The 15,825-nt window shown below is 35.7% G+C and overlaps 1 pseudogene; it reads right to left on the bottom strand.

Moving 5' to 3' along the window:
* Positions 1–15,825, bottom strand: part of LOC100957519 — an 87,391-nt pseudogene that overhangs the window by 1,415 nt on the left and 70,151 nt on the right.

Below are 15,825 nucleotides of genomic sequence, written 5' to 3'. Positions count from 1 at the left end.
TTACTTCCCATATCTCATCATTCCTTAATCATCCTACTCTGTGCCCTGGTGAATTTCTGGCAAAATTGTCAAACTTTGAAATTTGCATGCTTTAAATTTGTAGTATAAAATTTTATTAGTTTCAAAAAGTTTTCTCTAGAGCTGTTTATTCATATCACTTCATTTTTGTGCCTTGTGAATAAACTGTTTTCGATTTAAAATGGTAATGTTTCAATATTTCAATCTATTGGACAGAAATTAATAGATTGCTTTAAAATCATTCAAGTAAGCTCCTTTATAACTGAAACAGAATTGGTACAGGAAAAAATATTGTACACAAATTCACAGTTCATACATATGTAGGTAAGGAAACCTATTAATGTGTGTACATAGGGATGTATATGGGTATACTCTCAAATAGACAAAATGTCAGACTTACTCCATGTGTTTTTGCCTTCAAAAAATTTCCACTTATCTCATGTAAATTATTTTATAAAATAAGTCAAGAATTTTGTATGACTCTTTCAACTAATAGAGAAAATTGACCTTTGCTGAGGGAATCTAACCTTGCATTTTCCTTTTCCCCCTTTAATTCCAAATATGCAATTTTAACATTAAATTAACATAGATTTTTACATTTAATATGCCTCAAAGTGAGTTGGTAAGCATTAAATTGTAACAGCAATAAGCTTTTAATGTAGTTAAATATGGCAAAACAAATCAGTACTTGGTTCTTAATTGATTTTGATTGTATTGTGTAGACAATCTTATTGGATTATGTGTTCATTATGGAAAAAAAAAAAGCAAAATCAAAACAAACAAACCAGCCCTCCAGCATTTTCAGCTCTCCTATCCACCCACAAGCACCCTCCAGTGTGATTATTGAAGGGAATTAATTTTGAGCCACTGACACTAATATATGTCATTTCCTTAAGAAGCTTTAGTTATCCTGAAATGTAGGAATAATTTGAAAAGACTCTGATGCAGATTAACTAATTACAAAGGGAGATGTCCTTGTGTTTTCATAATTATGATTCAATGTGAGGTTGTTCATTACACTAAGAAAATATTGAAACATATTTGATAACTGTTCAAATGTTCAGTAGTTTAATATATAGCCATATACTGAGTATTTCCACTTCCACCTATATTTGCATAACCTAAAAAAGTGTAGTCATCAAGCAAGCATGGAAATTTTATTATTTTAAAGTAATTTTATTGGCTCGAAGGGGATATGGAGAAGACATATTTTCAGTCTAAATTAAAATAATTTTCTGATAAACGGGGAATAACATCAACAAATACTATGTGACTAATTTGATATCAGTGCTTCTCAAAGGCGTGTAAAGTGATATTTCACTGGAGCAAAGTAAAACTGTAAAAAAATTTAGAAATTACCTACATTGTTTTATAATTCATGATATTTATGCTAAAATACCAAGTTGCTTGATTTTTGTTAGTCCAGTTTTCCTAAAGAAGCCTAAACTGGGGATTCTTGACTGCTCTTAGAAGAAAACTATTTGAAAGTGATGAAAACTGAATATGGTAGGTGGAAAAGCCAAGGAAGGATGTGCTTTTAGAAGTCTAGACTCAGTATGATCCCATGTGGAGCTCTCAAGACCATGAATGGCATCTCAGAGTTGTCCATTGAGACAAATTGTATAGTATACCCCTGTATCAGTCAGTCCATAATTGCCTGAAAGCTACCTCCCGACCTCCCTACCTCCCAACCTCCCAGGCGAGGAGGAGCTTCCATAACTACAAACACAGAGACACCTGTGGGAGAGCTGCCCACCCTCCTCCTCCCCTAGACAATTATCTGGAGAAACTAGCAGTTGTGAGCCTTTGTAGCCCAAACTCCCTGCAGCTGGGGGGAGGTACATTGGCAGGAAAGTGAGTCTGGGAAGAGTGTTAACAGTATCTATTACAGTTGTTAAGACTGGTCCAAACACTTGGTGAGGTAAATTATTTTCTACATTTCCAGTGCTCTTCCAGCCCTGTTCGTGTCTCATATTGATATTTCTTACTGCTTGAGATATGTGCCTATTACCTGTTTATTATTGCTTAATATCTACTTGTTGATTCATTTATCACCTACTGTAGTTAAATGAAAAGTAAATTAAAGCTTTACAAATGACATTCTTTAATTTATCAAACACATGAGGTAAAAAGAAAAATCCTTGGTTGTTTCTTTTTTTTAATTTTTTTTTGTTAAATCATAGCTACGTATGTTTATGCAGTCATGAGGTACAGTGTGCTGGTTTTATACACAATTTGAAATACTTTCATCATAGTTGAAATACTTTAACATAGCCTTCATATCATCCTTCTACTTATTGTGTTAAGACATATATATTCTACATTTAGAAAGATTCACAGGTACCCTTATAAGATGAACCATAGGTGTGGTCCCACTAAACACCCTCCCTCCACTCATCCTCCCCCCTCCCCTCCCCTCCATCCCCCTTTCCCCATATTCTTGGACTAAAATTGGGTTATAGCTTTCCTATGAAAACTATAAATTAGTTTCATAGTAGGGCTGAGTACATTGGCCATTTTTTCTTCCATTCTTGGAATACTTTGCTAAGAAGAATATTTTCCGGCTCCATCCATGTAAACATGAAGGAGGTAAAGTCTCCATCTTTCTTTAGGGCTGCATAGTATTCCATGGTGTACATATACTACAATTTATTAATGCATTCATGGGTCAATGGGCACTTGGGTTGTTTCTTAAAGAAACCAGTTTTCTTAATCTAGCTTTATCTGTGTGGATATAAGTTTTCTTATTTGGAATAAGGGCAGAGATGATCTTTTTCATAGGGTGGTCACTGGGCTATATTTGATAGGAATACTGGTATATTATGTACTATGGCAAATAAATCATTTAAAAACTATTCTGAACTGATGGCCACATTGAATTTTTATGAAAAATTCTGTATTTTGTAAATCTCTTTTTCTTTTCCTATTGCAATTTATGCTCCTTCTAGAATATTTAGGAAAAAACCAGTCTATTCTGTGCTTGGGTGATGTCAGCAAGAACAACTTTCAATTGGACAGCTTTACTGGTTAATTTCTTTTCTCTAGGGGTAAATCAAAGTGGAATAAAATATCATAGTTAATCAAAGGGTTACATGAAGGCCCACCCTGGTCTGATGACTGCCAAATTCACAGTAACACTGGGAGTTATGCTCACTGAGACTTTTCTGATAAAGGTACAGAAACGTGTATTCATTATCCTTAAACAATCATGTTTCCTTATTTCCTTTCTTCTTTATTTTTTTTTATTAAGAAAAAGAAATCTTAACCCAAAGGGGAAAATAGTACTTCAAAAGAATATTTACACAATATTCCTATTGAATTTTTATTGAATTTCCCAATGAATTCAATTCTAAAATAATATATCATATTTTTAACAATAAAAATATGATAATATTACAAAACCAAAATACTTCCAGATGTATATCATGACAATCAAAATCTTTCATTTTGAATTCTGCTGTAACTACAAAAGAAAGCATCCCCATGTGGCTTTGGTGGAGTCAGCACTGCACATTGGCCCTCACTCTGGGACCTCACTGTCAGGTGTGCAAACAGAAGAGTGCTTTCATTCCTGCCTGGCTGATTGATCATATGGGAGAGGGGTCTCATTGAGGCTACTTGGATGGGTTTCTTGGTACTGTAATGCACTTGTTTCTCTGTGGATGCCAAACTGATTGCTCTTAAGGAAAATACAATGTCATTATTAGTGCATATACATCTATCACTGCCAAACAACAATTAAGGATTCGAAGCCCATGTTCTGATACATTTATTTATTCATTTATTTTTTGAGACAGAGTCTCAAGCTGTTGCCCTGGGTAGTGGGCTATGGCGTCACAGCTCACAGCAACCTCCAATTCTTAGGCTTAAGTAATTCTGTTGCCTGAGCCTCCCAGGCACCCACAACACCCAACCATTTATTGTTGTTGTTGTTGTTGCAGTTGGCATAGTTTTAGCTGGCCTGGGCCAGGTTCGATCCCACCAATCTCAGTGTATGTGGCTGGTACCCTATCTAGCCACTGAGCTACGAGTGCTACCCTATGTTCTGTTACATTTAACTCCCTTGTACATTTATTCTAACCTTCAAATACTATGGGGAGACTTCATCTAATCACATTTCATTTATGGTGAAAAGAGTTTTGCATTTGAGTAACAGGGAAAATGAACACACAGCAATTCACTGTATAAAGCTTTTGTCATCTGGCAGTTACAGAGAACTTTGTAGCATCTGACAACATGCTTAAAGTTTCTGATATATGATCTAAATTCAGTTTTATAAATCCTTATGCATATTATCCTGAATGCAAATTCACTTTTAATTTTGGCATAAAAACCAAATAATTTTTTTCCTAATATTTATCTGTTTCACTACTTGGAAACTTGTCCTTTAGGGATAGTCATGAAAATTAACTTGAGGTGAAAGTCAAACCAAGCCCTTTGTCAATGCAGCAACCTGACCACTGGAGTTCTTTATTTTACATTCTCGACACAAAATCCTGTAAACTTCTCAAGATAAGAGTCTGGTTTTTTCTTTGTCTTCATTCTAGTCTGTAGCACACAGTTAGCTATGTTCACATCAGCTTTTGGATGAACTGAACTGATTATGAAAGAAATGTAGTTTATCACTATATAATAGTGGTTGCTCCATTGGAATATTGGGATAAGTTAATTTATATGTATTGCATTGAAAGTCAGAGCCTAAGTCAAAAAGTTCAAATGCTCTTGTTATATCTCATAGAAGATATGCTCTGATTCCAAATTCACCTTCTACCACAATGGCGTCTAGTGGTGGACTATAACTATGGTATTTGGTAACACGAGACATTAATTCATGTTAATAATGACGTGTCCTCTCTCAGGCTTATAACTTGTATATGAATACAGAAATGTCAACTGACATACAAAGAGCAACACACAAACTTTAAATGGCATTGAACTGAAACAATTCAAAGAAACTTTATAAACTGATGTGGATTACAGTTAGCAGTTCTTACCAAAAGAAAGCCTTTTTGGGATTGCAGAAGATGCTGGTAATTTTCATACCCGTCAGATAAAAAATTAGAAGACATAACTCCTGAATTTAATTCTGTCTTCTAGAGGTTAGCATATCATTCTGTTGATTATTTCTTGACATGTTGGCATTTCTACACTCCTTTGGTAGAAATAAAAGAAAATAACTAATAAACTAATAAAATAACTAATCTCCTAGATGTCAACTCTCTTAGACAAAGCACATCTTAATGCACTATTTTTTTAAAACCATGTCCCAGCCAGTTACCTCTGAGGAGTGACAACATATTCTACATTTCCAAAAATTTTCCTAAAGTCAGTGAGCCACCAGCCTGGGAATACATACTTATGTTAATGAAAGCTGGTTGGTCTACCAGCAATTTCTAAAATAATGTTTGTTTTGCTAAAATTAATCTAAATTTGGTCTTCAAGATTTTAACATTTTTGTATAATAGGTTTTTACTGACTGTATCTATTATTGTAAAAACCGATCTGAATGATGTATTTTAAAAGACATTAGATATTTTCATTAAAGAAATTTGGTACTGTGATTATGTTAAGTGGTGACATCAGCATTTCACCTGGAAATTATGAATTCATAATTCTATGATTGGGTCAATGTAAAATTGGTCAAAGCCTTTCTCAAGTTATAGAAAATTGCCTCCAGAGGGCTGGGATGACAGCCGCTGGAGGAATGAATCAGGTACCAAGTACTCATGTTCTGTTTCTGAGTTTATATAGGGCTCCGTCCTGGTGCTTTCTCTGTTGATGAACTTTTATCCTTGCCTTGGCCCACTCGGCTTTCTACTGTAGAGGCCTAGGCAATAATAACACGACTCATTTATTCAACTACTGAGAGACTCAGAGATGTTGTTCTTTCAGATGCGTTATGTAGGGCATATATTGGGCTATCTCTTTAAACTTTCTATTTCAAAATAATTGTAGCTTCATAGGAAGTGACAAAGGTGTACAGGCGGGTCCTGTGTACTTTTTACTCAATTTCTTCCAATCATAACATCTTGTCAAACTGTAGTATAGTCTCAAAACTAATAAAATAACATTGGCAAAATCCATAGAGCTTATTCAGAGTTCATCAGTTTCAGATACACCAATTCATATGTGTGTGTGTGTGCGTGTATAGTTCTATGCAAATTTATCCCTTGTGTAGATTTGTGTGACCACCATGACAATAGAGATACAGAACTGTCCCATACCCACAAAGCTTTCTTAAGCCACTCGATAGGCACAGTCCTCCCTCTCCTCCCTGCTCATAAAACTTGACAACCACTAGGCTGTCTTACATTTCAATAATTATACAGGGTGTCCACAGAGTTCATCTGCAGTTTACTGTGTTAAACTATTTTAAATTGCACACAAACTTTATAGACACCCTGTACATTTCAAGAAAGATATAAATGGAATCATACAGTATACAATTTTGTGAGATTGGCTTCAATCCGAGTTATTGATGTATCTATGGTCAGTTCTTTTTTATTGTTGAATAACAATCCTTGGTAGAGATGTACCACAATTTCATTAGTCTTTAGCCTATTAAAGAATTTCTGAGTTGTTTCCTATCTTTGGCTATTACAAGGAAAGCTGCTGTGAAGATTCAGGTATAGGTTCTGTGTAAATATAAATTTTCGTTTTATGAAATAGATGCCTAAGAGGACAATTGCTAAATTATAATGTAAATTCATGTTAGTTAAAAAAATACTTCATATTTTTCTATCATTCTACATTCCTACCATTAATGTATGAGTCATTTAGTTTCTCCATCCTCATGTACATTTAGTGTTGTTGCTATTATTTATTTTAACCTTTTTAATAGCTATAATATCTCATTGTGCTCAAATTTGCCCTTCCTTAATGGCTAATGATATTGAATATCTTTTCACATGCTTATTTGCTGTCTGCATATCTTTTTTGAAGAAAGGTTTTGTTGTGTCTTGCCTATTTTCTGAGTGGTTGATTTTTTTAAATGTTGAGTTTTGAAAGTTCTTTATATTCTATATACAAGACTTTTTTTCAGATAGGTTGTCTCCAAATTGGTAGCTTCTCTATGTGTTTCTTAACTGGGTCTTTTGCAGAGCATTGTTTTTAATTTGATGAACTCCAGTTTATTAATTTTGCCTTTTATAGTCATGTGTTTGGTATGAAGTTTAAGAAGTTTTCCTATCCCTAATTTATGAAAGTTTTCTCCTGTTATCTTCTAAAAGTTTTATAGTTTTACATGTTACATTTAAGTCTCTGATCCATATTGAGTTATTTTTTAGGTTGTGAGTTAAGTTAAGGTTTTCTTGTTTTTGTGTGCTTATTTGTTTATGGATGCTCCCAAAGCATTTGCTGAAGAGGCTATGCTTTCATTGAACTGGTTTGCAGTTTTGTCAGAAATTGCATAGGCATATCTATGTAGAATTATTTCTTGGTTCTTTGTTCTGTTCCATTGATCTATTCCTCAGCAAACATTTGTCTTGAGCAGTATAGCTCTGCAGACTCCCATAATGAATTGAACAATTCCCCCTACTTCATTCTTTTTTCAAAAAATTATTTTAGGTAATAAAACAATTTTTTTGCCTTTGAATGTATATTTCAGACTAAGACTTTCTATGTTTGCAAAAAACTTCGCTAGGACTTCGGTAGGAACTGCATTAAACCTGTAGACCAATTCAGGAGAAGTAACACCTTTCCTATGCTTTGTCCTCTAATCCATGAATTCATGAACACAGTATGTTCATGTAGGTCTTTGGTTTCTTTTTATTGTCATTTTTTATTCAGCCTATAGGTCTTAACATATGTTTTATTAGTTTCAGACTTAAGTATTTTGTTTTCTTTGTAGTGAATATAAGGGATGCTGTATGTTTAATATTGATTTCTATAGGTTTGTTTTTAGTATGTAGAAATGGGATTGTTATTTTGTATTGATCTTATATCATGCAAATTTGCTGAGTAGCTTCATAGCTCTAAGAGTTCTTTCTATTCATAGATTTCTTGGGACTTTCTATGCAGAAAACCATGTCATCTGCAAACAGGAAAGGTTTAGTTTTGGAGCTTATGTACCTAGCGCTATTTGTATTTATGGAAAGTATTTGTTCTTTTTGAAATTATTTTATGTTTCATATTATTTTGTATAACTTTGAGTGCATTATAATCTTCCAGAATAACTCTTATGTCAGTGGTTCTCAAAATGTGATTGGGCTATCCCAAGAGTCCTAGAGAAATTTTCACTGGATCCATAGTACTAAAACTTTGTTCAAGATTACATGAAGACTCTATGGCCATTTTCAGTCTTAGTCTCATGATCGTGCAGTGGAAAATTCTAGAAGGAGAGATACTGGACAGAAATGGACTCAGCGAAGGTGAGAGAAGATGGGGAGCTGAGCTAAGGAAGATGCTAGACAATTGTAAAACAAGTGTAAAACATCTCTGTAGAGACAAGCTGTGACTCTAAGAGGATCAAAGAAAAAAATTCCAGGTAAAAAGCCCATCACTAAGAGGATGAGAGACCCATCCCCAAAGTGGGAGGCTTTCTGTGAGCTCTCTGTAAGTGAGCAAGGAACAAAAGACTTCTCATTTTAGTGACAGAGCCACTAAACACCAAGCCTCCTTCACCAAGGAGGTCTCAATTGCGAGCCTAGGTATTATCCTACCTGGCATAAAGTTGAACAAATATTTTTTCTGAATATCTGAATTCCCAGTCCACCCTTTCCCCCTTGTCTGACTGTCTGAAGTTCTGCCCCTTGCAGAGCCCAGAATGTTTGGAGATTCCATTTACAGGCCTTCACATTGTGTGGGTCACCGGATAACAGCACAGAAACAGTGACTTCAGTGGAAGTAGGGGGACTCAGAAAGAGAGGAACTCACAAGAGAGGCATGCTATCATGGTGTGTGGCAGGCAGAGGTACTGACATCCGTGTTGTGACTTTGATGGATGATCCCTTCTGACTTGGTGGCTCACTAGAGGCGACCAGGCTCCATCCCCTCAGGTTTGTAGGATGGAATGTGCATTTCTACTATCCTACTGCTGGAGATCCTTTGAACTCTCCCTGTTGAGCAGTGATAATACTGCCTAGGACAATCTGATTACATCTTTGGATCAGGGCTGTACATTTGGAGACCCTCTGAGGTAGAGGGACAGCAATTTTGTAGAAGGAAAGGACTGACTCTCTTCTTCCAGCTGTTGCTGGTGGGGGGCAGTGCCCCATAGTTGCTTGTATCTCTCTCCACCTAAGATTTGATAAGGATTGGGTAGAGGCTGGCTAACTTCAAGACAGAGCCAGCTTATAGCATCTAACCAACCAGATCCTCAGACTCTCTGGCTGCAGCTCTGAAAGGGACCTTTGAAAGGCTATAGGAGAAAAGCCACAATCACAATTTCCACCTCTCTGGTAAAGGGCTGGTTAACTCTGCTTGATGGGGCCCCCAATCCAACCTCACTCTACCAGTTTTAATTGCCAAAATCCAGAAAATACTCATGGGGTGGAACCAGAAGAAGAACTCTGGCAACATGAATAATCAGAACAGATCAATTCCCCCAAGGAATGATAAAGAAGATACAACAGAAGACAATATTCATAGACATGTAGCTAAGTTGGCAGAAATAGAAATCAGAATATTGATGTCAAATAAGATGAATGGAATGGAGGAAAAGAAGGAAATAGAAATCCAAAGAGTAGGTCAAAAGTTGCCTCAAGAAATTAATGAATTTAAAGACTAAGTCATCAAGGATATGGACATAATATGAAGAGATACAGCAGAGCTCAAAGAAGTGAAAAAGTTATTCAAAGAGCTTCAAAACACAGTAGAATCTCTCAGTAATAGAGTTCAGCAGCCAGAAGAAAGGATCTCAGATTGGCTTTTGAACAATCCCAAGCATTCAAAGAGGCAGAAAAATGGAAAACAAGAATAGAACATTCCCTGAGAGAGGTGTGGGATCATTCCAAAAGATCCAACATATAAGAATTCCTGAAGAAGAGGATTGTTCTAGAAGCACAGATGTTCTATACCAAGATATTATGGAAGAGAATTTCCTACACATTGCAAGAGATACAGAAATTCAGTCTTACCTCAACAAGGCTCAATCCAAATAAAGCATCTCCTAGACACATTGTAATTAACTTTGCCAAAGTTAATATGAAGGAGAGAATTCTGCAAGCAGCCAGATGTAAGGAAAGCACTACCTACAAAGGGAGAAATATTAGAATGACTGCAGATCTTTCAGAAGAAACTTTTCAAGCCTAAAGAAGATAATTTCTTAAAACCTAACGACTTTCAGCCCAAGATCCTGTATCTGGCTAAACTGAGTTTCATTTGTGATGGAGAAATAAAACACTTTACCAATATGCACATGTTGAAGAAATTTGCCATAACTAAACCAACTCACCAGGAAATACTCAAATCCATTTTCCATATTGACCAGAACAATTGTCTAGCATCAAAGTAAACTCACCCATAATTTATCTAACAAAATTCAATTTCCGCAGTGCTGAAAGGATTAAAAATATGCACTGAACCTTTGAAAAATATGATGGCCAAGACATAACCATACCTATCAATTCTCTCAATTAATGTGAACGACTTAAATTGTCCCATAAAGAGGAACAGGTTGGCTGACTGGATACAAAAGCTCAGGCCAGGAATCTGTTGCCTACAAGAGACTCATCTTACCTCAAGGGATAAAAAATGACTCAGAGTGAAGGAAGGCCATCTATAGTACAGGCAAATGGAAATCAGAAGAAAGCAGAGGTTGCAAACTTATTTGCAGATACAATGGGATTTAAACCAACAAAGATAAAGAAAGAAAAGGATGGACATTACATATTTGTCAAGGGAAATACTCACCCTGAAGAGGTTTTAATAATTAACATTTATACACCCTACCCCAATGCTCCCAATATATAAAGCAAACCCTAATGGATATGAAAAATTTGATATCTTCCTGCACTATAATAGTTGGAGATTTTAACACCCTTTTGTCAGTTCTGAATAGATCCTCCAAGAAGAAAATGAACAATTAAACAATGGACTTAAACTTGACTCCAGAACAAATAGACTTAACAGACAGTTAAAGAACATTTCAACCTAATGTTCATTTCAACCTAAACTGAATGCATATTCTTCTCATCAGCCCACTTATCATCCTCCAAAGTTAATCATATCTTAGGACACAAGACTAACTTCAATAAATTTAAAAGAATAGGAATCATTCCTTATATCTTCTAGAACCATCACAGAATAAAAGTTGAAATCAACAGCAACAGAAATCCTCATACTCAATCAAAGTCATGGAAACTGAATTACCTCAGGCTGAATGATAGCTGGGTCAAAGATGTGATTAAGGAGGAAATCATCAAATTTTTTGGAACAAAATGATAAGAAGACAAAAAATATGAAAACCTGTGAGATACTGCAAAGGCAGTCTTATGAGAGAAATTTATAGCATTAGAGGCCTTCATCAAGAAAACAGAAAGAGAGAAAGTTGACAACTTAATGGGTTGTCTCAAGAGACTGGAAAAGGAAGAATAATCCAACCCCAAACCTAGCAGAAAAAAAGAAATAAGCAAAATTAGAGCAGAGTTAAATAAAATTGAAAACAAAAGAATCATTCAGAAGATCAATGAAACAAAAAGTTGGTTCTTTGAAAAGATTAATAAAATTTATAAATCTTTGGCTTGCCTAACCAGAAACAGGAAAGTAAAATCACTAATAATGTCAATCAGAAAGAATAATGAAAAAATAACAACAGACTGCTCAGAAATTCAAAAAAATCCTTAATGGTTACTTCAAAAACTCTATTCTCAGAAATAGGAAAATCTGGAGGAAATGGACCAATACCTAGAAGCACACCACCTTCCTAGACTCAACTAGAAAGAATTAGAAAATTTGAGTATATCTATATGAAGCACTGAAATAGCATCAACTATGCAAAATCTCCCAAAAAAGATAAGTCCAGGACTAAATGCCTTCACATCAGAATTCTACCATATCTTCAAAGAGGAACTAATACCTATATTACTTAACCTTTGCCAAAATATAAAAGAGAAGGAATCCTCTCCAACTATGAAGCAAATATCACCTTGATCCCCAAACAAGGATAGGACCCAACAAAGAAAGAAAACTATAGACCAACATCATTAATGAATATATATGCAAAAATATTTGATAATATCCTAGCAAACAGAATTCAATGACACATAAAAAAAATTATACACCACGATTAAGTTGATGTTATCCCAGGGTTACAGGTTTAGTTAAACATATGTAAATCTATAAATATAAGACACCACATAATAAAATAAAAAACAAAGACCATATGATTCTACCAATAGATGCAGAAAAACCTTTTGATAATATCCACCATCCTTTCATGATTAGAACACTTAAGAAAACAAGCTTAGATGGGACATTTCTTAAACTGATAGAGGCCATCTACAGCAAACCCACAGCCAATATCATATTGAATGGAGAGAAATTGAAAACATTTCCACTCAGATCTTAAACTAGACAAGGATGTCCATTGTCACCACTGCTATTCAACATAGTAATGGAAGTCCTAGCCATTGCAATCTGGCAAGAGAAGGGGATCAAGGGTATTCAAATGGGGTCAGAAGCGATCAAATTCTCCCTTTTTGTGGATAATGTGATCTTATGTCTGGAAAGCCTCAGGGACTCAACTACAAAGCTCTTAGAAATGATCAAGAAAGTGGTGCCTGTAGCTTAGTCAGCAGGGCACTGGCCACATACACCTAGAGTAGCAGGTTAAAACCCAGCTTGGGCCTTCTAAACAACAATGACAACTGCAACCAAAAAATAGCCAGGCATTGTGGTGGCCACCTGTAGTCCCAGGTGCTTGGGAGGCTGAGGCAGGAGAATCGCTTAAGCCCAGGAGTTTGAGGTTGCTGTGAGCTGTGATGCCACTGCACTCTACCCAGGGCAACAGCTCTGTCTCATTAAAAAAAAAAAAAAGTGATCAAGGAACATAGTAGTGTCTCAGGACACAAATCAATATTTACAAATCAGTAGCTTTTTAATGTACCAACCATAGTCGAGCCAAAAATATAGTCAAGTACTCTATTCCTTTTACAGTAATGCCAAAGAAGATGAAATATCTGGGAATTTGTCTAACAAAGGGTGTAAATTATGAATCCTGAGGAAAGAAATAGCTGAAGATGTTAACAAATGAAAAACATACCATGCTCATGGATGGGAAGAATTAACATTGTTATAATGTCCATACTACCCAAAGCAATCTACAGATTTAATGTAATCCCTCTCAAAGCACCAATGTCATATTTTAAAGAATTAAAAAAAAAATACTTCATTTCATATGGAATCAGAAAAAACCTCAAAGAGCCAATTCACTATTTAGAAATAAAAACAAATATGGAGGCATCATGTTACCAGACTTCAATTTATACTACAAATCTATAGTGATCAAAACAGCATGGTACTGGCACCAAAACAGACATGTAGATATATGAAACAGAGTAGAGAATCTAGAGATGAACCCAGCTGCATATTGTTCACTTGATGTTTGATAAGCGTAATAAAAACATACGTTGGGAAAATATTTCCTATTTAACAAATGGTACTGGGAGAACTGGCTAGCGACCTGTAGAAGACTGAAACTGGACCTTCACCTTCCACTACTAACAAAAATTGATTTTCACTGGATAAAAGATTTAAATTTAAGACATGAAACTATAAAAATGCTAAAAGAGAGTGCAGGGAAAGCTCTAGAAGATATTGGCCTGGGAAAATATTTTATGAGGAGGACCTCCCTGGCAACTGGAGCAACATCAAAAATATATTACTGGGGTTCAATCAAGCTAAAAAGCTAAGGGCACTGTGAGTAAAGCAAATAGCCTTTAGAATGGGAGATGATTTTTGCATGTTATGATTTGGACAAAGTTCTGATAACTAGAATCTACAGAGAACTCAGATCAATAAGAAAAGAACAAGCAACCCTATTTCTTTGTGAGCAAGAGACTTGAACAGAAATTTCTCTGAAGCTGACAGGCTAATGGCCAACAAACACGTGAAAAATACTCATCATCTTTTTTTTTTTATTGTTGAGGATTCATTGAGGGTACAAGAAACCAGGTTACACTGATTGCATTTTTTAGGTAAAGTCCCTCTTAGAATTGTGTCTTGCCCCCCAAAGGTGTGGAACACACCAAGACCCCACCCCCCTTCCTCCTTCCCTCTCTTTGCTCTTCCTTTCCCCACCCCTCCCTCCTTCTTTCTCTCTCTGCTCTCCCCTTCCCCCAACCCCCTCTGTGTCATTAATTGTCCTCTTATCAAAATTGAGTAAATAGGATTCTTGCTTCTCCATTCTTGTGATGCTTTACTAAGAATAATGTGTTCCACTTCCATCCAGGTTAATGCAAAGGCTGTAAAGTCTCCATTTTTTTAATGGCTGAATAGTATTCCATGGTGTACATATACCACAACTTGTTAATCCATTCCTGGATTAACAGGATGGGTTTGTTAATCCATTCCTGGATTAAATGGATGGGCATTTAGGCTGTTTCTACATTTTGGCGATTGTAAATTGAGCTGCAATAAACAGTCTAGTGCAAGTATCCTTATGATAAAAGGATTTTTCCCTTCTGGGTAGATGCCCAGTAATGGGAATGCAAGATCAAATGGGAGGTCTGGCTTGAGTTCTTTGAGGGTTCTCCATATTTTCTTCCAAAATGGTTGTATTAGTTTGCAGTCCCACCAGCAGTGTAAAAGTGTTCCCTTCTCTCCACATCCATGCCAACATCTGCAGTTTTGAGATTTTGTGATGTGGGCCATTCTCCCTGGGGTTATATGGTATCTCAGGGTGGTTTTGATTTGCATTTTTCTAATAATTAGGGATGATGAATGCTCATCATCTTTAATCATCAGAGAAATGAAAATCAAAACCACTTTGAGATATCACCTAACTCCAGTCCACATCACAAAATCACCAAAGTTCAGATGTTGACATGGATGTGGAGAGAAGGGAACACTTGTACATTGCTAGTGGCACTGCAAACTAACATAGCCTTTTTGGAAAGAAGTATGGAGAATGCTCAAGGCACTAAAAGTTGACCTACTATTTGATTCTGCAATTCCATTACTAGGTATCTACCTAGTAAGAGTAAGAGTAAAAATCTTTTTCCAAAAAAGACATTTGCATCAGAATGTCTTTATTGCAGCCCAATTCATGATTGTCAAGACATGGAAGCACCCCAAATGCCCATCAACTCATGAATGGATTAGCAAACTGTGGTATGTGTATACCATGGAATACTATGCAGCCATAAAAAGAGGGAGACTTTACATCGTTTATGTTTACCTGGATGGAGGTGGAATATATTCTTCTAAGTAAAGTATCTCAAGAATGGAAACTACTATGAAACCAATATATAATCACTTATACATTCAGAAGAATGGTAAAACACATAGTCCAAAAAGAAGGAGCAGAGAGGAGGGAGAGGGGAGGGGACTGGGGAGGGTATGTGGTGGGATCTCACCTAATGTGCCCAATGCAAGGGTACATTTCAAAATAACTAGAGTATATTATAAATGGATTACCACAAAAAATAAGTGAGGTGATGGTGATGTTAACCAGTTTGATTTTAGCATTTCACATTGTTTGTCAAATCATCCCTTTGTAACTCATAAATGTATACAGTCATGATTTAATAAAAATTAAATTGAAAAAATAAAATTAAAAAAAGTGAAAACAGCAGTCGAGTTAGTTAAACTGCTAAAATTTCTGCCCTATCATATCTAACACTATGCTGTGTTTCAGGAGGAAAAAAA

Source organism: Otolemur garnettii, unplaced genomic scaffold (genome assembly GCF_000181295.1).
Source record: "Otolemur garnettii isolate 467f Iridium unplaced genomic scaffold, OtoGar3 scaffold00032, whole genome shotgun sequence".
Taxonomy (NCBI): Eukaryota; Metazoa; Chordata; class Mammalia; order Primates; family Galagidae; genus Otolemur; species Otolemur garnettii.
Note: the sequence above shows the minus strand (reverse complement) of the source record. Positions and strands in the feature narration are given on the sequence as shown.